At 46.3% G+C, this 21,827-nt stretch overlaps 1 long non-coding RNA gene across 1 annotated transcript; it reads left to right on the plus strand.

Annotated features, from left to right (window-relative positions):
• Positions 1-1,665: 1,665 nt before the first annotated feature.
• LOC144108763 (uncharacterized) lies at positions 1,666-19,898 on the plus strand. Its single transcript, XR_013309497.1, has 2 exons — positions 1,666-1,838; positions 18,990-19,898. It is a non-coding gene; the product is annotated as an uncharacterized LOC144108763 (long non-coding RNA).
• The last annotated feature ends 1,929 nt before the right edge of the window (positions 19,899-21,827 follow it).

The raw sequence follows: 21,827 nt of genomic DNA on the forward strand, positions 1-21,827 counted from the left end.
CCATTAACACTATATCATCCGCGTATATTAGTCCCGGCAATGACTGTTTAATCCATTCCCCTTGCTTGAAAAAAGAAAGCTTGAAGCCTAGTCCGCTCCTCTCTAGCTTGGTCTCCAACCCTTGCAGCTACAACATGAACAACAAAGGGGACAGAGGACATCCTTGTCAAAGCCACCGCTGTATCTCTACAGGCCCTGATACATTTTTTTCCCATTTTATGAGCACTCTGTTACTTTTATATATATCTTTTAAAAGATTAATTACTCCTTTTTCTTACAACATTCCTTTCTTTAAATTTTTCTGTCATCCTTGTTCCTATGTGTTTTATTGCTTCATCCCCTTCTAGTTGAATACCCTGACGTGCTGACGTGTAGTGGCGCCGGCATGCGGCGGCCACAACTAAGACGCACCGCGCGTAGCCTCCGCGATCGGCTCCGGCGGCATCGCCGTCAATCCCGGCCTGTGTTTGCCGCGTATTCTTCTTATTCACCTCTCACTCTTCAGACTCACAATTACATGTTATAGATCAGCCTTTTACTCGTGTTCCCAATTACATCACGTAGTCTTGATGTACACTACTTCTACAAAGCTATCGCACCAAACCATTAAACCATGAGCCAATTTTCGTACATGCACCGCTTATTGCATTTAATACCCAATACATCAAATTACAATCACCCAAGCTTCAGTTAATTCAGTGCATTAAATGCGCATGTACGGGCGCGCGCGCGCGCGTGTGTGCGTGCGTGCGTGTGTTCGTTCCGCTGGTAGAGCACTTACTGAAAACCACGCCACATGCAGAACTCAGCGCGACGCGGATGTTTCACGGCCCACAATGACGAACAGCCGCCGTCTTCATTTCGGCCCTGCGCTGCGCGACTGCTCGCTTTTTATTGCGAAAACAATACTTCACGAGGCCGAACCGTGTCGGATGTGCCCAAGGAGTTTTTATATAACCTCCTTGGATGTGCCTGGCTTGACCTCGAGCAAGGGTGTGACATTCCCGTAGAGCCAATGGGGACGATTTTGAAATGCGACGGTGGCGGTGCCTGGGAGTTGGCGGCGCGGCCAGCGCGGCTGATTAGCAGCTGCTTAGGGCGCTCGCTCGAGTACCAAAAACGTAAATAGTTTTCTCCAAAGAACAGTTTATTAAAGGAAACATCAGTAGTGACAATCGATGTACAAAAGTGATTTTAGGCATCTTGGGCATTGCAATATCAGTGACAATCGTTCTAAAAATCAAAATTAATAAATTCCATTATGGAAACCTAGAACACATGAGCCGCCAGATACCAGGATCGCTGCAATCGTTCCGACCGTGGCGACACTTATGGCGCGGACGCGCAACTTGCAACATGCCACAGCACTGCCTCGAGTGCGATCCTCACGCAGGCTACCGGCAACTATTTGAAACTTGACGCGGCATGCTGTCAGGGGAAGGCTGCGTATTTAGTTTTCAGCGTAGCACGCGCTCAAGCAGACGGCGCCCAGAAATGCAATCACGTGACGCAGACGTCTGTCGACAGCAATTAGTGCGGACGCAGTGGCGTATTTAATTTTCAGCGTGCGTAGCACTGATCTCCACTAGGTGGCACGTAGGCGCGCTCGAGCAGACGATGCTCAGGAATGTTGTCACGTGGTGGAACGTCACTTCTGTTGACAACAAAAATGGTTGCTTTGTGTGCGGCGAGGCCTGGGTAGCGTGGGCCGCGGTAATGCTTGTAAACAAGTGGAAGTGCAAGTGGTTCAAAGGGTCTGTGCGTCGATTCCAAGTACGTATGCAAGCAGCGCCGTGGGATGATCGATATGCGTCTCCCGACACTCTTCAAGCCGCGACGTAAGATTTACACATAGTAGCAATGTGAATAAGCGTTTATTTCGAGCAGTTTGTGGTTGCTGCAAGGGTTCCTATTCCTAATTATTACAAGGATCATCACGGACAGCGGTGAGTACCGTCTGCTCAGAGTGATTTTCCTGTGCGTTTATGATCTGCATAGTCATCGACAAATGCAAATTGGAAGTAGATCAAGGTAGTTACGTCGGTTCGGTCTTCCTTGATTTTACTAAGGCATTTGACATGATCACGATGTCCTTATTGCTAAGCTAATGTCTTATGGTAATAGTGGGATTCCTTTAAAACTTTTTCGTAGTTTCTTAGCTAACCGTGAGAACCGGTGTGTACAGTTTTGTGCGTTTTTATCGCCGACACATTCAAAAATTTCCCCGCCTCAATCGCTGGCTCATTTGCGGTGAAACTGCACACAGAGCTTGCGTATTATGGTAACTTTTGTATCGTAGCAAGTTTGACAACGGTACTTACTTAGTTCAGGCTCACATGATGCGAAAACGTGAGCGTCTACGAGAGATCGGCGAGCCAAAACCCGCAGACGACGCTTTTTCGCTGAGAACCGGCAGTGGCGCCATCTGTTTTCGGCAGCGGAAAGCGTCTCGACTAGGCCGCCGAGGCGAGCGTTGCAAGGAGCGCGGGCTCTTTAAATATGCCGTTCCGGCCGTTTCGTCTGCTTCAACTGAAGCGCTTACAACATTTTCGGCTAACTGAGCGGGAAAGAATATCAGAACAGCTGATTTAACGAGGCTTTACCTTTCAAAGAACATTGTTTGCAACGCTCGTCTCGGCGGCCTTGTCGTGACGCTTTCCACAGCCGCCCTTTAGCGAAAAAGCGTCGTCTGCGGGTTTTGGCCCGCCGATCTCTCGTAGACGCTTCCGTTTTCGCATCATGTGCGCCTGAACTAAGTAAGTACCATTGTCAAACTTGCTACGATACAAAAGTTACCATAATACGCAAGCTCTGTGTGCAGTTTCACCGCAAACGAGCCAGCGGTTGAGGCGGGGAAATTTTTGAAAGTGTCAGCGATAAAAACGCACAATACTGTAGGTCAGGTTTCTTTTCTAACCAAAAAAATATTAACATGGGTGCCCCGCAAGGTTCCATTCTAGGTCCACTTCTGTTTCTAATCTATATAGATGATCTACCTAAGCGCCTCTGTCCTACCACCGATTGCATCCTTTATGCAGATGATACCACTCTTATCTCTTCACATAAATCTTTGGAGAACTTGACATCCAGGCTCAATTCTGATCTTTTTAACATTGCTTTTTGGTGCACTAAAAATGGACTTCTGATTAACCCTGCTAAATACAAGTTCATGGTGTTCAGCTCAAAGCTCACAACTGTCTCAAGTTTCCTTTCAGTCAACTCTTACCCCATATATCCCTCGGATCATTGTACATTTCTTTTTGTAGAACTGGATCATCACTTGAAATTTAACGCACACATTCAACAACTTTGAAACAAAATCTCATATGGGATCAGAATTCTTTAAAGGCACGACATTACTTTAGTTTAAATATTTTAATTCAACTCTACTATGCTTTCATTCATTGTCATCTTAATTATTGCATCACCATTCGGGGTCAGGCGTATCAATCTCATCTTTCCACTCTTCAGATTATGCAGAACCTAGTCGGTGTGTATAATTACTTGGTCATATAGGGATTCCTCCCATTACCCCATTATACTCTCAGCTCAACATCCTTCATATTTAAGAACTGATAAAATTTAACCTTTAGATATTTGCTTATCTTGCGTTAAATAACCGTAACCTCCTACAGTTCATACACATCCATGAACTGATGAACCGTAACCCTGAACCCTATTAGATTTGAGTCCCACTATAATTTTGCACTACCGAAAGTTCTAACTAATTTTGGAATTCAGACTCTCGGGCTTTCTTTAATAAATCTATGAAATTCATTGCCTCATAGTATTAAAACCGTGTCATCTATATTGTCATTTAAACGTAAACTCCGGTCGTTCATTTTTTATTGTTCATTATGAAGCTGTTTTATTCCACATTATATCTATCTGGTTTGCTCTGTGATCAAAACTTCACTTTTTAGTGCGTTTGTTGTTTGCGCTTCATAATGTTGTATTTTTTAAATGTCGCTAACAAGTTTGTAGTGCTATGCAATGCTGCTTAATGTTGCTATTTGTTCTTTTTTTCGTTTGTACATAGAGGCCCCACTAGAGTGGCAATCTTTGGGACCTTTTTTTGTAACCTTCTGTTATAAATATAGCATTTGTAATTCAGAATAATTTGCACCTGCACCGAAATGTCAAGACATGTTTTCTGAACGCTGAAATGAACTTGGCATTATGCATCTAGTCACATTCGTTGCGATGGTTGTAGTGATCGTGACAGAAGGGAACACATGACGTTTCTGCGATGTATCCATCACCGATTTAGATCGCAGTTCGGGTGGGTAATGTACTTGAAAACTGACGTGTGTGCGATATGACCTGATCTTGGCTGCACGGCCGTCGGACTGTTCTCTGCCACGACAAGAGCAGCGTCACGATCCTTCTACGGCTTGGTTCTCCGTACAGTACATTACATTTTATGATGATGGGTGCTCGGGATACAACTAGCCGGTGTCACTGCGCAACCGGTGAAAACTTCACTCTGCAGTGCAAATGTATTTTCGTGAGCATAATTTTTTTAATTTCTTGCCGGTCATGCAGACCTATGTCTCCAAAAAAAATAGGGAGTAGTTATCGGTTTAGGTTGTGACAACATCGTATCAGGTTATAAGCAAGAATCATTGCCGCATTTAAATCACCATTGCTTCATAGTGTGCGAATCCCTAATACATGCCAACTCATGCATTTCTTTTTCGTAAGCATGTCACTTAATATTATGCCAAAAAAAGTATGGCAACAGCTAATGCTTCTCAATGTGAGCAATTCGTATAGAATCATGTCATTTTAATATGCACACTTTGGTTCCCGATCAAAACTGTTCGCAGAGCCAGTTGTGCACAAGTGACGAAAAAGAATGTTGAGAAAATTGTTGTGATTCCTTTTCTTTTTTTTTGCATAGCGTTATTAGGTCAATATTAACCAAATGCTTCACAATATGAAGTTGAATTGGGACCTTGGTTTTCATTGTAATGAGAAAGTGCAGTGATCTTGAAGCGCCTCGTGGGCCATGACATGCTTTGTGCCGATCTAACTCTTGGTTATGAAATTGCACCAATTTAATGATCTCGTGTTTGTTGTTGATGATTTCGCTGACTGTCCCTTTTGAATCAGGATATCAACAGTACAAAACTAGATCAAATGTTCAAAATGCTATTGTTGCAGACCTGCTCACCACCTCGAATTAGTGTTCAACAGTTGTTCAGTAGTGCTCTCTGGGCCAGCTGCATCAATTTTTAAGGAGGTATTGTTGAAGCCTTGAGAATGCGATGTCATCGATGCACATGGGCATGTTCATCTACTACCTTGATTTGCCTGTGACTGCCTGCTACAAACATGATTACTTGACTGCTGAGTGACTGCGATGGTGGGCCGGCAATAACCTATATGTCAGCAGTATAGAACGCTTCCCAGAATTCCTTAATCTTCCTTCTGTTTTCAACGTGCCTAAATTTATTTGCTGACACATAGATGCATATTTGCACCTTTTTCAGTGATCACCTAGGTTTCTGGGGCACTTATTCATTCTCATCCACAATGGCATCATTTCTGCACAAATTCTCAAGCTACATTAGCTAGGCTTATTTTAATTTTTTGAGACGTGCTAAGCACTGTCGCATGGTGTTTGGCCGTGCAATGTCGTCATTTTCCTTTTCTGAATGTCCTGTAGTACCAATGGGAACAGTTGACCAGTTGAGGCAGCAACCACATTTAATTTGAACCATTTCTCTTACTGTTTGGATTGAATGAAATGATTGTTGCTCCTTGCATTCGTATATTCCCTGCTTTGCACTGGCACCAAGATCAGTTTCAGCCCACCTTGCATGCCTGAAACCAGAGCATGGCATTTTTCCTTTCTTCTGCTTTGTACAGTCTGCATCACCCTTGTATAGAGCGTTCAGGTGGTGCGTTGCTCTGCAAACAGGGCGAAACCTCACTGCATCTGCTAGGTTGTAAACACCACTCTTGGCAAAATGTTGAGCCACATAGATTGTCAGGTGCTGTGGGAAAGAGAACTTTGCTCCGGACCATCTGGCTATTGCATAATTCCAACTTTAGTTGCCGGCCGTACTCTGTTTAAAAGACGCTAATTAAGCATTGTGGGCTGTGGAAAGGCATCTGAGGTTATAGAGGTTATGATGTAAGCAAGAGGCTCTGTTCTTTTTAAGCAGCCTAATTCATTTTGCTTAATGAGCTATCTGTGCCAGGATGTGAGTCACCAAGCCCTGACTATGATTTTAACACAGAAGTGCTTTGGCAACCAGAAAGTGTGTAAGCTGGATGAGGCTGTGTGCCTGGCAGTTCACAGGTTAACTCAAAACTCTGTGCACACTTTGACAAGCAGTATGGTGGCAATTCCAGTGTGTAACAGGTATATGATTCAGGCAGTATTTGAATTATTTTTTTTTATTTTGTGACATTATAGCACTAATAACGGAAATCCAATTTCACAACTCTGCATGAGATGATAAGGTTTCTTAGAGGCAACCAGAAAATATGGTCATCATATCCTATTTCCCTATTATATGAAGTATTCTTTACCAGCTTAAGCTATGAGCCATCACGATGTGAACCTTCCAAATTGGTTCTTGCGTTTCCTCTGCCTGTAATCCCGTTTACTGGTGCCCAAATCTCATTATGCTCACATTAATGAAGACATGCATGTGTAGACTTTTATGCAATACTAGGCACTCAATTTATTTTGCATTCACAGGAACATTTGAGGATGCTTTGGAGTTGCACTGATTATGTCCCAGCTTGTTCTGTACATGTCAACAATGACTGACCTTCAGCAGAACTTCCCAAACGTGTTTCCATCTCTGCATTCTGGCTTGTGGAAGTACAATGTGAGCTCAGGAAAGACTGCTAAAGGACAACTGATTACCTGCTGTCACTGTGAAAAACAAAGTCGGGCACATCAGCCGTGTGATGCACGTCTCGGCCGCTTTGCAGCCACACAGTGCTATTTATATTTTGCTTTATAGCAAGACAAAAATAAATCAGTATTATTGCATTGTCACTGTTCTGTGGAATGCAGAACTGCTTTAGTTACCACTGATTCTGCATGTTCCAAATGGTTGGAAACGTCGAAATTTTCTAATGTGCATTTGCATTCGTATTTGACAGCAGTGTGCTGAAATGTGAATTTTTTATGCATGCACAATTTAGGCACATATGCACCTTATATACTTACGAATGGATAAACATATGTGGCAAGAACTGTCATCAGGGAGCCAGGGAGGAGGCTTGTTTACATATTACAGTGACAGCCACTTTGCATGGCTTGGGAAATGCTATAACTGCATTTATTTTGTTTCTCTCTCTCTCAGCAAGGTAAAACCACTGCAGTGTGCTATTGTGAATAACTAACTAATGATGTAAAGTATGCAATCTTAGCCACTTGAAAAATGTGATCACCCGGTTGTAATTACAGATGGTTGTTAGCCTGTGCTGCAGCCTGGCTTGTTCTAGCGAATGTGCTTGGCCCGATGTAGAATTCGCTGTAAGAATCGCGTCGTCGTTCTGAAATCGTTGTTGCACGTTTGGGGGCAGCGTAGCTTTCCGTCAGTATTCAAGTACATTACCCACACGAACCACGATCAAAATCGGTGGTGGATACGTAGCAGAAACAACGTTGTGTGCTTCCTTCGGTCGTGATAACAGCACCCATCGCGACGAATGCCAAGTTCATTTCAGCGTTCGGAAAAGACGGCGTGCATAGTGAGCAGCTGCACATTTCGCTGCCTTCACGGAAAAGCATTCCCTTCGACCGCAGTCACTTTCACTACACGGACACTTGTCACTGTGCTATGCAGATCATGCACGCGCAGGAAATTCACCCTGAGCAGACTGTACATGGCGCTGTCCGTGATGATCCTTGCAGTAATTAGGGATAGGAACGCTTGCAGCAAGCACGAACTGCTCGAAATAAACACTTCGTGACGTCGCCACCGTGCAAATGTTGCGTCGTGGCTTGGAGAGTGTTGGACGACGGATATCGATCATCCCACGGCGCTGCTTGCATGCACCCTTGGAATCGACGCAGTTTAAGCATTCTGAGGCAAGTATCCAGGATCCAACGAGGCGGCTTGCACAGACCCCTGGAACCACCTGCACTTGTTTGCAAGCATTACCGCCGATTACTGCGACTGCACAGAGAGCAGCCATTTCTTGCCGTCGACGGAAGGGACGTCAACTCACATGATCGCATTCCGTCGAATGCGATCACGTGCGAATGCGTTCACGAAGTGAGCGGGCGGGTTTGGCCTCCTTACATGTCGCTGTTATCGACACGCAGCATATTGCGGCGGCTGCGTTTTTATGGAGGCAAAACGCTAAGGCGCCCGCGTGCTGTGCGACGTCAGTGCACGTTAAAGATCCCCAGGTGGTCGAAATTATTCAGGAGCCCTCCACTACGGCACCTCTTTCTTCCTTTCTTCTTTCACTCCCTCCTTTATCCCTTCCCTTACGGCGGGGTTCTGGTGTAAAATGATATAAGAGACACTGCGCCATTTCCTTTCCCCCAAAAAACAATTAATATTATTATTATTATTATTATTATTATTATTATTATTATTATTATTATTATTATTCATCTTGGCTGGCTGCCAAGGTGTCTGCAGACAGCTTAAACGGCGGCGCGAAACTAAGCACGCTCGCTAGATGTTCGTCTATATAGCATAGTATACCCAGCAAGCCGAAGGTGAATCTTATGTTGTACAAATGCGTGACGGTTAAGCAGAAAGTTCAGTTGGGCGAGTTGCTACATATGCATCTTTTGTAAAACAGCGCGGACAACGTCGGACATGAACAAGAAGGACACGAGACGAGCGCGGGAGAAGGACAGCGCTCGTCCCGTGTCCTTCTTGTTCTTGTTTGACGTTGTCCGCGCTGTTTTACAAAAGATGCGTGACGGTGTTACCATTATTGCTGGTGGTATACACTGCGCCCAACACGTGCAATGATGGAGTACGTGTGGATGGCTCTGATTTAACCCTAGTGCAATACAGCTGATCATCCATGATTGTCGTCGGGGACTTCAAGAATGCACAGAAGGAACACCAATTCCTCCACCAAATGAAGGAACAGCTCAACCTAAACCCAAAGTCGTCACCAGACGTGCCTATCACCCAATGGAGCACATGCATATGGACTCGGTCTTTGAGCTGGTCAGGATCAGCTCTCATCGTGTAAAAGGAATGTGCACAATTGCTCACTATTATACAGACCACAAGACTGTCTTCACTTACATTGCACCTGGTGATAGTGAAAGTAATAAAGATTGATCTTTGCTTTAACACGCGGCATAATGTCTGTATACCCTAGAGCGTAACGAAAGTGCAACTTAGCAAAGCCAAAGGCAACCAACAGATGAACCAAGTCAAACCGTGGTTTAACAGGTCTAACTCGGTTTAACCTTCGCTGAAACCCTGCTATTTTTTTTTGTATGCTGCTTGTCCGGCAAGTAACTCGTTTATTCGCTAAATGAGTGCTTCGAGATAATAGTACATCATTTAGCAATCACTTTCGCGCGCAGTTCCCCCTGGAACGCGCCAATCACGACGACTGCAGCCCCGTTCAGAGGATGTTTTCACACCTGTATATAAGCAGTACTGCTCGTTTGCATGGCAGAAAACGCAGGGTGGGCTCTACGTATTAAGGCGATTTAATCCGCCCGATATAAAGGGTTCAGCCGTATCCATCCATCCATCCATCGCTTTCGTGGCGGTATTTGCCCCTCCACAGACGTGTTGTGCAAACCTGCGCTGTTGCAGTGTGCCGTGCAGATTCAACTTCGCGTCGATTGATTTGGATGGATTGGCGCACGAGTGACCCCACTTTTGGGTAGACTGAGTGCCTCTGCTCTTTATGCGCCTCCCTCGGACAGGCGCGCGCTTCGCACTGCGTCGTGCAAGTTGCGCTCGTGCCGACTGTAATTGTAGGGTGTTCGTCTATTATTGCCATTTTCACACGACTGCTCTTCGACCGGGCCGGAACAACGCAATGGAAGCGCGATTTTTTTTTTGTATTTTCCAGCCTGTCTCGTGCAACAAATGGGAACCCTTGCCAGCAAGCAGCCAAAATCAAATTCACATCCCGCCGCGGTGGCTCAGTGGTTAGGGCGCTCGACTACTGATCCGGAGTTCCCGGGTTCGAACCCGACCGCGGCGGCTGCGTTTTTATGGAGGAAAAACGCTAAGGCGCCCGTGTGCTGTGCGTTGTCAGTGCACGTTAAAGATCCCCAGGTGGTCGAAATTATTCCGGAGCCCTCCACTACGGCACCTCTCTCTTCCTTTCTTCTTTCACTCCCTCCTTTATCCCTTCCCTTACGGCGCGGTTCAGGTGTCCAACGATATATGAGACAGATACTGCGCCATCTCCTTTCCCCCCCAAAACCAATTATTATTATTATTATCCTTAGGCGCATCTGGTCGAATCTAGGAGCTGGAATTAAAAAAAATATATGCACATGAACTCTCCGAGTAGTGTCCAGAGCGGACGTCAGGTTTAGAAAGTTTTAAATTTCGAAGCGGCAATTAGACATTTTTCAGGCCACTATGAACTTCGTTTCTTTTTTTTTTACCTTGTTTAAGCGTGTGGCATTTAGCAGGACGCGTCGGCGATATCCCTAATTCATCGCTTTGTTTCTTAGGAAACCGAGTCTACGGGCAGAATAGACATGACTGGTGTTCAAACAATGATAACGCAAGGATATGGATGCCTAAGTATTTGCAGCGCAGCATTTACTAGAGGTTGGCGCCATCAAATGTGCACGTGGAACCTACGCGTTAAACTGCGAAAAAAAAGCGTGTTTCAAATTTTTTTTTTCATTTACTGACGGCCATGACCTACGAGTTAAACCGTGCACGTGTGAATTTGTGTGTGTGTGTGCGGGGGGGGGGGGGGATGCACACGCATTTGTGCCTCCCATGGCACTGGTACAATAGTCAGCGCGACTGGCTAGAGTGCTGGAGGGATATGCTGCGGTAAAAAAATATTCTTAGCTCAACTTCTGTAGAAATGGTACAGTGCAGTTTCCAGGGCAGGTGGCATGCCTACGCGCTTCCTGCCTACGGCCAGCATTGCCTGTGTAATCGAGCAGCTGCTCAAATTTATATATTTTTTTTATGCGACAGGGCGATGTTTTCGCGCAGGACGCAAGCCTGCTGACGATGGAACCATCGTTTTACGGATCTGCCCTTTTTAAATGTTAACGTACAGTACTTAAAGGGACACTGCATGGGAACACTAAATCAGGATGGACGGATAGGTCAGGGTCGCGGTCAGGGTCGCGTGAAAACAAATATGTCATTTTTACCGGAAACAAAGCGTTTAAAGCCAACACTATGCTCAAAAGCAAAGTACATGTGACGCTGCCAGTCGCTGATTTCTGAAACCGCAGTTGGTGGCGTGCCTACTTCACTATCTCATTGAACGCTAGTTCATCATCAATGGGCAATTAGTGTCGAAATACCAGGGAAGCAGCTCGGCAGGCGCAGCCTTGAATCCGAAGTCTCGAAATTCAAGCAACGCAATGCAGGCTGAAAGGCTAGACACAGCAACTGGTTCTGAATCTTCCGCTTCTCATTGTGCTCAGGCTGCGCGTGGCCGTTGTACGCAGCAGGTCCAGAACCGTTAGCTCGCAACGGCATTCACGCTGTGTAGAGCTTGCGAGACGGTCATTGAAGTCGGACAGCAAGTGAGTTATGCGCGTGTGTTTATTGAAACGGGGCCCTACTGCGCCTCTTTCGGAGCTCTCCCAAAGCAGTCGCATATGGCCCTCACAAATAGCGTTACTATACCCATAAGCTGTTAATATTAATAATAATAAATTGGTTTTTGGGGAAAGGAAATGACGCAGTATCTGTCTCATATATCGTTGGACACCTGAACCGCGCTGTAAGGGAAAGGAATAAATGAGGGAATGAAAGAAGAAAGGAAGGAAGAGGTGCCGTAGTGGAGGGCTCCGGAATAATTTCGACCACCTGGGGACCTTTAACGTGCACCGACATCGCACAGCACACGGGCGCCTTAGCGTTTCGCCTCCATTAAAACGCAGCCGCCGCGATCGGGTTAGAGCCCGAGAACTCCGGATCAGTAGCCGAGCGCCCTCACCACTGAGCCACCGCGGCGGGTACAAGCTGTTATAGAGACGCGATATTCAGGGTGTCCTCAGCTGATTTTATCCAGGGCTTAAAAATATGTCGCGGTAAGACGGGGCGACTAAATGCATGTTGCTGGATTTGTATTGAGCAAGTCACACTTCTTGTATTGTGCCTAATTGCACAATTAGTCAAGACTAATAACCAAATTCGAAAGCAACGAAGATGGGCGAAAAGTTCCTATGAGAAAGTTGTAGAAGTGCTCGCAAAACGTCCGAATGAGCGCTTTCTAGCTTCCATCTATTACGTGCAAGCTTTTTTTCTGTTATTGCAGATGCCCGCGAAATACAAAGAAAAAATACCACCTGACGTGCCCGCTTGCGCGTCGCGATTGCAGTGGTCTTAAACGTTCGGCATAGGAACGAACAGATCATTTAGCCCGGTGTTGTGCCGCTTAAAAGGCGATAGGGAAGAGATAAGCAGGCAGCAGCCCTTATCGCTTGCGCTGGCATAAATCGCACAGCCGACGGCTAAAACTCTGTGCCTCGTTACCGTTTCAGCGGCAGCACACCCGCCTAAATGAGGTATTCGTTTGTAGGCGCAGCGTTTGAGAGCACTGCAATCGCGGCGGGCAAGCGGACATGTCACGCGTTTTTTTTTTTTAATTCGCGGGCATCTGCAGTGAGCGAAAAAAAGCTAATACGTAACAGATATGGTTTTTTTTATGGGTTTATGGGGGTTTAACGTCCCAAAGCGACTCAGGCTATGAGGGACGACGTAGTGAAGGGCTCCGGAAATTTCGACCACCTGGGGTTCTTTAACGAGCACTGACATCGCACAGCACGCGGGCCTCTAGAATTTCGCCTCCATCGAAATTCGACCGCCGCGGCCCGGATCGAACCTGCGTCTCTCGGGCCGGCAGCCGAGCGCCATAACCACTCAGCCACCGCGGCGGCCCCGTAACAGGTGGAAAAGTCTGCGGACCGCTCTACACATTTCTCATTGGAATTTTCTCCTGTTTGCTTGCGAAGTTGGTTAATTAATTAGGACTAATTATGCAATTAAGCGCAATAAGTGTCACTATTGCTCTATCCAATTGCCAGCAACACGCATTTGGTCGCGTCGTCTTGCCGCGGAGGCTAAAGTTAGCAGGGACACCTTGTATATTACTAATCATGGTGGAAGCCTCCACGGTAACAAGTTGGAGGTCGGCCTCCTATTCATCGCCCTCAATCAGATTCCTGGCAGTGCGAGAGATCCCGTACTCCGCGTACTAATATTTTCGTCAGAGTATGACTCTGCGATGTCTGCGTCCTCAACCGCACCACCCAAGTCCGCCCAGGCAACATCAGGTCCGGCTAGCCGCGCATGGACGACACGCTGCCACGAATCTATACATGGCTCCGATAACTCGAGTGTTCGGCGGCATCCTACGCCGTTCCTGGGATCATAAACTTTGCCTTAGGGAAACTAGTTCACTCTGCAGTCAGTTCAGAACTTATTCCACGGCGGGGAACAGACTCACCCGAACTGGCACGTTGACACCCTCTTGTTGAAGCGGCGCCGATAGGACATTTCGAGCACGTGAATTATGCCGATGTCAAGTGGCAGGTGTCGCGTTCGGTGGTCGACGAGTGCGGTCACCGCAGTCGGAGAAGGCAGCATATGTTGTCGAGAGCAAGAAGGACCTTCCTATTTTTTTTCAAGCCACTCGGCGAACAAAGTTGCGAATTTATGCTCCAGTGGGGCACTGGTGGAAAAACAAAAGTTGCGCATCGTCCAGCACTTTGCGTCGTGCGCATGAGAACGTAGTTTTCAAAGCACTTCCGTCTTGGTAGTCTTCCCTAGGACACACGGCAGCCACCGGTCGCAGTCCAAGCTCGTGCATCGAATGAGGATAACGCAAAGCTTATCTGTACTTTCCGCCAGCGCTAGCTAGGCGCTTCCATCCAAGGCATGCGTTTTCGACGGCCGCATCTGTCAAAGTGCTTCGTCGCCATTCGATAGAAGCAGTAATTTTGTTATTCGCTTTTCGGCCGGGGCGCCGCGTTCTTTCCTTCCTTAAAAAGGGGGAGGAGGGGGAGCCACGCAAGCTCGTCGCCCTCCGCTCCTAAAAGAAAGGGGATTTTAGACTTGATGGGCCGAATTTACAGCACCTACTCGTTCGCTGTAACGAAGTTGTGCGGCCACACTCGTTCGTTATACCTGAGATGCCGCGCCACTGAAAATTAATAATTGTTTTTTGGGGGGGGAAGGACCCGCCTCGGTGGCTCAGTGGTTAGGGCGCTCGACTACTGATCCGGAGTTCCCGGGCTCGAACCCGACCGCGGCGGCTGCGTTTTTATGGAGGCAAAACGCCAAGGCGCCCGTGTGCTGTGCGATGTCAGTGCACGTTGAAGATCCCCAGGTGGTCAAAATTATTCCGGAGCTCTACAATACGGCACCTCTTTCTTCCTTTCTTCTTTCACTCCCTCCTTTATCCCTTCCCTTACGGCGCGGTTCAGGTGTCCAACGATATATGAGACAGATACTGCGCCATTTCCTTTCCCCAAATAGTATCTGTCTTATATCTCGGCGGACGCCTGAACCGCGCCGTGAGGGAACGGATAAAGCAGGGACTAAGAAAAGAAAGAGGTGCCGTAGCGGAAGGCTTTGGAATGATTTCGACCACCTGGGGATCTTTAACCTGCACTGACATCGCACTGCTCACGGGCACCTTTTGCGTTTCGCCTCCATCGAAACGCGGCGCCGCGGTCGGGATCGAACCCGGGTACTACGGATCAGTCGTCGAGCGCTCTAACCACTGAGCCACCGCGGCGGGTTCGGTTCCACTGCACTGACAGTTTAATACCAAAGCATTTATTGCCTCACAAGTGGCGTGGACAGGATGTCACCACGGGCTGTGCACAGAGCGTATCATCATGTACTGTCGATCATGCGGTATGAGTGTAATTATGATTTGTAATGATGAATAATGATTCAGTGGAAAGTTTAAGTCACCGAATTACTAAATGAAATGAATGAATTATGAGGCAGTTAATTACATTAATTACTTAGAGTGATTCCTCCATAATTGAACGAACAATAAAATAACGGTATTAATTTATTATGAACAATAAAAGCTAATTAGTTTATTTAGCTGACTGAACAAAAATAATTATAGCCTAATATTTACTAGTTGAATAACTATAAATTAATTGCTAGTTCTTAGCTAACTAGTTTAATTGAATAATTGATTACCTCAATAAAAATCACCACCAATGATTAATTTAATTTCTAAGCAACCGAGAAGGCACCAGAACTCGAAATGCTTTCGCATTTCTGCACGTAAGTATACTTAAGTGCACCTTTAATTTTTCTCACGGTTGATCCGTCCTCGTTCATAATAACCGAGCGTTTATTTTAACTGCGGCCGTTGTAAGTGGGCTCGGCTGTAATCAAACGCTTCGAATCTTCGATCAACCAGCGCCGGAGTACCTCGGGTGGGCAGCCCTTCTCGCACACGCTTGGTCAACTCGTTCTCTAGGAGGGCGGAGATTTAGCCATCATCATCATCATCAGCCTGGCTACACCCACTGCAGACCAAGGCTGCGTTCCAATACTCCCAAGTAGACGGCTACTTAGACGTCTAGCCGGACAGCCGCCATCTTGGGACGCGTTCCATTTCTCGGCGAAGCAGTCTCATGAGACTGCTTCGCCGAAGTCCACATCGATGCAGGCTAACTTGCTGTCTAAAGATGGCGGAGCTGATATACGCGGATGAGCGAGTCGTGCTCTTGCGGGCGTCGGACTGTACACGGAGTATAGGAAAGGAAAAATGTGAGTCATTCCATAATGTTATTTGGTACGCAAACTAGTGGCTAATTAATCTTCGTGGACGTGCGATTCCTAGCAGTGAATCACGCAGGAGAAAATCGTGCAGTTGAGAGCTTTCAGCGGACGCTGTAGGTCTGTTTACGTGATCCGGACGATGCCGGATCTTAATTAGCACTTGATTTTAGAGAATACTCGTCGCTGTCGTTGGTTTCCTCGACGGGCGTTAAGACGGCTGGCGTGACGGTTAACAAATGTGTTCTTCTGTTGCTGTATTAGTTGCATCAACTCTTTCGCGTGCATTCTTTTTTATCTCTACACTCTCAGAACAAATACACCGGCATGTTGCGAATTGATTTTAGTCGTTGCAGGATTAAAGATCGCTGCTGTATTTAGGTTTCTCGCTGTCTCCGAGTGCCACGTAGGGCAGACAGCGGGTTTAATGTCACGTATGTGTTTTCCTGTTGCAGTGTATATTAGCCGTATCGTATTTCGCGCATATTAATTACAGTCTTTCGTATTCTTATGTTTACAGGACCGTCTGGACGAGCACGCTCGAGGAGCATGTACAGTTGAGCATCAATAATAAAAGAATAATCGCATATCTCTTTAGCGTCGTCTTCGGAGAGCGGTCCCGTCTGCTACAAGTAGACTGACCGATAGGCACATCCACCACTCCGGTTTACGCGCAAATTCATTCCAGAAGAAATGTGTAAACTTGTTGAAAACACGTTTTTAATTATCTTCATTGCTCAGTTTGTGAAAAATAGTAGTACAACTGTTCATAAGCTTTAGTTACATTATTATGCCGCGAGGCGGCGTGAGCACTAGACAAGTTCCAATACATGGACATGTAGACTGCTTCCTAGACGTCACACTAGACGTCTTGTTAGACGTCTAGAGTATTGGAACGCAGCCCAAATTCCTCTCCCATGTCTCTGCAATTAACCCTGTGCTTTTCCCGTTGTGGCCACCCTATCCCTGCAAACATCCTAATCTCATCCGCCCACCTAACCTTCTGCCGCCCCCTGTTACGCTTGCCTTCTCTTGGAATCCACTCCGTTGCAGTTCACCTCCTGAGTGACTCAGCAAGGCAATGTCATCAGCAAATCTCAGATTATTTAGGTATTCTCCATTTATTCTTATTCCCAACTGTTCCCAATTCAGGCCTCGGGATACCTCCTGTAAACAGGCGGTGAATAGCATTTTCGAGATCGTGTCTCCCTGCCTGACGCCCTTCCTTGTTGGAATTTTATTGCTGACTTTATGGAGGACTATGGTAGCTGTGCAGTTGCTATATATGTCTTCCAGTATCGTAGCGATAGCTACCTTAAGGCAGCATTTCGAGCCCTCAGCGTGGCGGCGCCGCCACGCTGTCACGTGGTTGGTCACGTGGTGCGGAGCAGCTGCCGGCGGCACTTTGCAAGTCAACTGAGCAAGGTCCACTCGGCCAGCTGTAGCTATCGCGTCACTCCAGGTTTAACCAGAGCTGAACCACCGCCGATTTTTTTCACATAAGGCTCTTCTACACCCTGATTCCGCAATGCCTGTATGACTGCTAAGGTTTCCACTGAGTCAAATGCTTTCTCGTAATCAATAAATGAGATTTATATTACGACAGAAATGAAAGAAAGGCGTAGTGGTTGCCTTACTCGGTGCCCATCTCAACTGCGCACTGAGAGAAAGGGAGAAAGACTCAGCAAAGAGAGATTCTTGTTTGAAGTGCGGAAATAACAGCGCCTTTTTTTTTTTCCTTTCCAGGATTCCATGCTGGGTTTCTTCTGGACATGAATCTTACCAAGAGTGCATAATATACTGCGGTTATTCTGCAAATTGTTGTCTTGTAACTGCTTCCGCACCGCTGAGTGTAGTTTCGCGCTGAGCCTTTTAGAACTCAGCTTAAGTTATTTCACAAGTGGTCACTCTCAAACTTTGTCAATCTTGTCATGTCGCATTTTTCGTAGTGTTGCGATACGACCACACAGCTGAGTCAAACCACTAACGGCGTTTGTATGGTCGTCGCCGATTTGCACGTGCGCTTACCAAACAAAATCTTGGACTTTTTTGCTAAACACACGAACTACCCTGTGTACATTTTTTTTTCTAAGCTGTTCGTGTGCCATTTTTTTTTTGTAACGCAACACAACAATTTACGCAGAAAGCTTGCATTTTGCTTTTAACATATTCGGCTGTCTCTGTTTGGAAATCGCGTGCACTGCATGCCTATGTTTAGAGCTTAAACAAATCCTGCGTCCTCTATGCTCACTTGTTTTTATTTGTGTATTGTGTGGATGATTTTTAATGTACAGAATTTAAGATATTCTCATTCAGAACATGTCTGCTTGTTTCTCATGTTGATTTTTGGCGCTTCGTTTTGCGTGTAGGTCTTGATTCCATTTTTTATCTGCAGTACTTGGGTAACTGTAACAATTTTTAGCGAATTTTTTACAAAGTTTCAGTTTATTACTAAGTACTTCAATGTTGCGATCTGCTTAGGTACAAGGATTCGATTCTTGAGATCAAAAGACCTCGTTCAAAATGTGAAGTGCCTCTTGATTTTGAATCTAGTGAAATAAGAAAAGTTTCACGTGCATCGGAACAGTGTACCCTAGAATACGGCTTCCCTGCAAACGCTCTACAGTAAAGAAAGATAGCCCTTCCCAAAGACAACCTTTGAAGCTTACATCGTTATAAACTGAGCTAATGTGCAGCCCGCCGTATATATACTGTGCTTGCCTCGTCTGTTATAAAAAATGTTGCCCAGTTGAAGGCAACATTGGAGCTTTCATGATTTTACCAGGAGATCAACTCAATCACGTTGACGGCTCTGCACATTTTCTGGGGCACTTCTTCAGAACCTTTCTCGAATACACTATTAATACTGTGCCCAGTCCTCGACGTGGTGATTCCTGAGTATGTCTCGTGTGTTAGCTCTAGTCTAAATCTGAATAACTTTTGAATTCAACCCCCCAGCACATAATGCTTAAATAATTGCACTAAAATGTAGCTGAATACGTAAGAATAAAACAGGTGTTGTTTCTAACGTTCTTATTTCATCACCTGTATCTCCAGAAGCGGCATGCAGTCCTTACTACTATCAACCGAGTTCTATTGCAAGCCCAGTTGCGGAAGAGGACAACAGTGGAAGGGCAGTCAACGCAGCCAGCCAAGGCCCCCGGTGCTTCGCCTTTTTGCAGAAACAGCACATTGCTCAACATCAGATCCCTTCGAGAAAAGGAGTCCTGTTCTGCTGCCGCCTTTGCGAGCACAATTCACGAACATTTGACCAAATGCTGCTCACGGGAGGAAAAAAATTCAAGCGCTCCGAGTGCACAGCGGCATTTGCGATGAACTCTGGCTTTGGGGAGCACGTGCTTCTCCAAAATGGGGAAAGAACTTTTATATGCGGTAGGTGTCATTTTACAGCTGCTGAACCCGAGGCACTAATTCGACACGCACTGACCCACATTGGCAGCAAACCGTTCAAATGTGACATGTGCCCTCTTGTCGCTGACAGGAAGGGAATGCTAGCGACTCACATGTTGAGGCATAAAAGCGCAGGGGGCTTTCGCTGTACCATTTGCGCATTCGAGTGTTCCAATATTGAAGGCCTCAGGGAGCACACGCCCATTCACTGGCCGTGAGGCCTTCAGACAGACAGACCCCCCTTATGCATGTTGATGTTATGGTGACGCTGCAGCTGACAAAGGCGATGTGCCTCGCCATCCCAATAAGCATGCACTGTTAGCAGACACGCGGGATGTTTACTCGTCGCATCTGGTTGACAACCACTACTTTTTTGTTTCTTCGTAATTAGAGTTGCGGGTCACCAAAGCTCATCGCGTACTGCCGCATGCTCTTGTAGATGTTCGTCTTCTTAGACTTTGACACAATGTCAGTGCTTGGTTATTTGCGGTAACGGCCCAGAAGTGTATTGTGCATGAGTTTTGTAAAAATAAATTCGATCCCGACTTGCTTGGACGCTCGGTGTACGCTTTTTCTTGCCTCATAGTGTCGAATGTCGGAAATGATGCAACACCATTACAGACACGAGGACGGCCGATAAGGGATGGCGCCTTACGACTGCACCCACTTTAATTTTCAGGTAATAGGGAATCCCTTTTCCGACACTGTACAAATCGTGAGAAAATTGCAATAGTTTCTACAGAAGGCGCGTGCTTTGTGTCACCAGCCTATGCTTCTTGCAACGAGAGCTGCGTTGCTCAGTTATAGCTCGAGACATTTTTAGATGGAAAATTTGAAAGTTGGTGTTTGGTGAAAGGAAATGGCGCAGTATCTGTCTCACATATCGGCGGACACCGACCGCGCCGTAAGGAAGGGATAAAGGAGCGAGTGAAAGACGAAAGGAAGAAACAGGTGCCGTTGTGGAGGGCTCCGGAATAATTTCGACCACCTGGGGATCTTTAACGTGCACTGACATCGCACAGCAGACAGGCGCCTTAGCGTTTCGCCTCCATCGAAACGCGGCCGCCGCGGTCGGGTTCGAACCCTGGTACTCCAGATCAGTAGCCGAGCGCCCTAACCACTGAGCTACCGTGGCAGGTAAGAACTATTTCACTTCGCGTCTCACGCATGCCTTGTAAAGTCGCGTCACCACCTCCTGAAGCTTGCGCAGGCCTGTGGCGGGTGTCCAGGTTATCTGCTAAACTATATGATGAGGTTGTGAAAAAACGTGAGGGAAACTTTAGCACCGCCTTTAGGGGTACGCGATGACGTTAATAGGCCCTGCAAGCGGCTTGTCTTTCCCACGCAGACACAGGCTCTGTTTCCATATAATCTGGAAGACCACTCGACGTACATATACCGGTTGTTTTACTGAAGACTTTTGCATTCTTAGTAGTCTTTTTGAGTGAGAAGAGCGCTCGTTTAGGCATAGCATTGTCAGCGGAGAAGCGTATCAGAGTACAACCAAGATTGGCTAACTATAATCTGATAGAACTCAAGAACGAATCAGCATATGCCCATCTAACCAATGGCGTCGACTGAATCTCCTTGACCGAACCCCTTGGACCTGTTATAGTCAGGCACAACTCAAGAATAAAGGGGCTTTTCCCTGTCAAGGGACCGCCTTCCAGCCAATGGCGTCGGCTGATTCTCATGACCCTGCTAGGGTGACAGTGCAAGGAGTGGCAGAAAAAGGGGCTAGACCCCTCTGTAAAATGGTTGGGGATTGTCCCTGTCCTGCATTGTCGCGCCACTCCGTACATTGTCAGGGTAGTAGGATCATGAGAATCGGCCTATGCCAGTGGCTGGAAGGGAGCCTTTTGACGGGAAAAGCCGCTTGGTTCTTGAGTTGTATCCGAGTGTAGGTTGAAATCGCAGGGTGTGGCAGATGAATGGGGAATAACCACGGCTTATACGGATTTATTTATTTATTTAATATACCCTCAGGGTACAGATGTACGTTACAGAGGGGAGGGGCGGATACATATACAAAGTAAAGTTAGCACACGAAGAAAACAATAAAACAAGAAAATAGAACAATAAGGTAAAAAATATAATTTCTAAGGCGGCATTGGTGTCAAAAATATAATAAAAATGTAACAAGGAACAGTACACAATGAAGGTAGACAAATGAAAAATGGTTTAACTCTATGCAAGAAAGAAGCTTTGCAACGCGGGTTTAAAATTTTCTTCTCCAGTTATACTTGTTAGTGATGCGGATAGGTTATTCCAATCATTACAAGTCCTGGGAAGAAACGAGTTAGAATGGGGCCCCGTGTTTGAGTGTGGAATGTAGACCTTTTGACTGTGGTTATACGGCGATATGAAATGTATGATGGGGGTTGAATCCACAAGGAGCGCAATGTTTAGTTATAGTGGTATATTTTATGAAAAAGTGTGAGGTGAGATAGCTTTCTTCGAGTTGATAGTCGCGAGGATTAGTCT

The sequence above is a fragment of the Amblyomma americanum genome, chromosome 10, assembly GCF_052857255.1.
Source record: "Amblyomma americanum isolate KBUSLIRL-KWMA chromosome 10, ASM5285725v1, whole genome shotgun sequence".
NCBI lineage: Eukaryota > Metazoa > Arthropoda > Arachnida > Ixodida > Ixodidae > Amblyomma > Amblyomma americanum.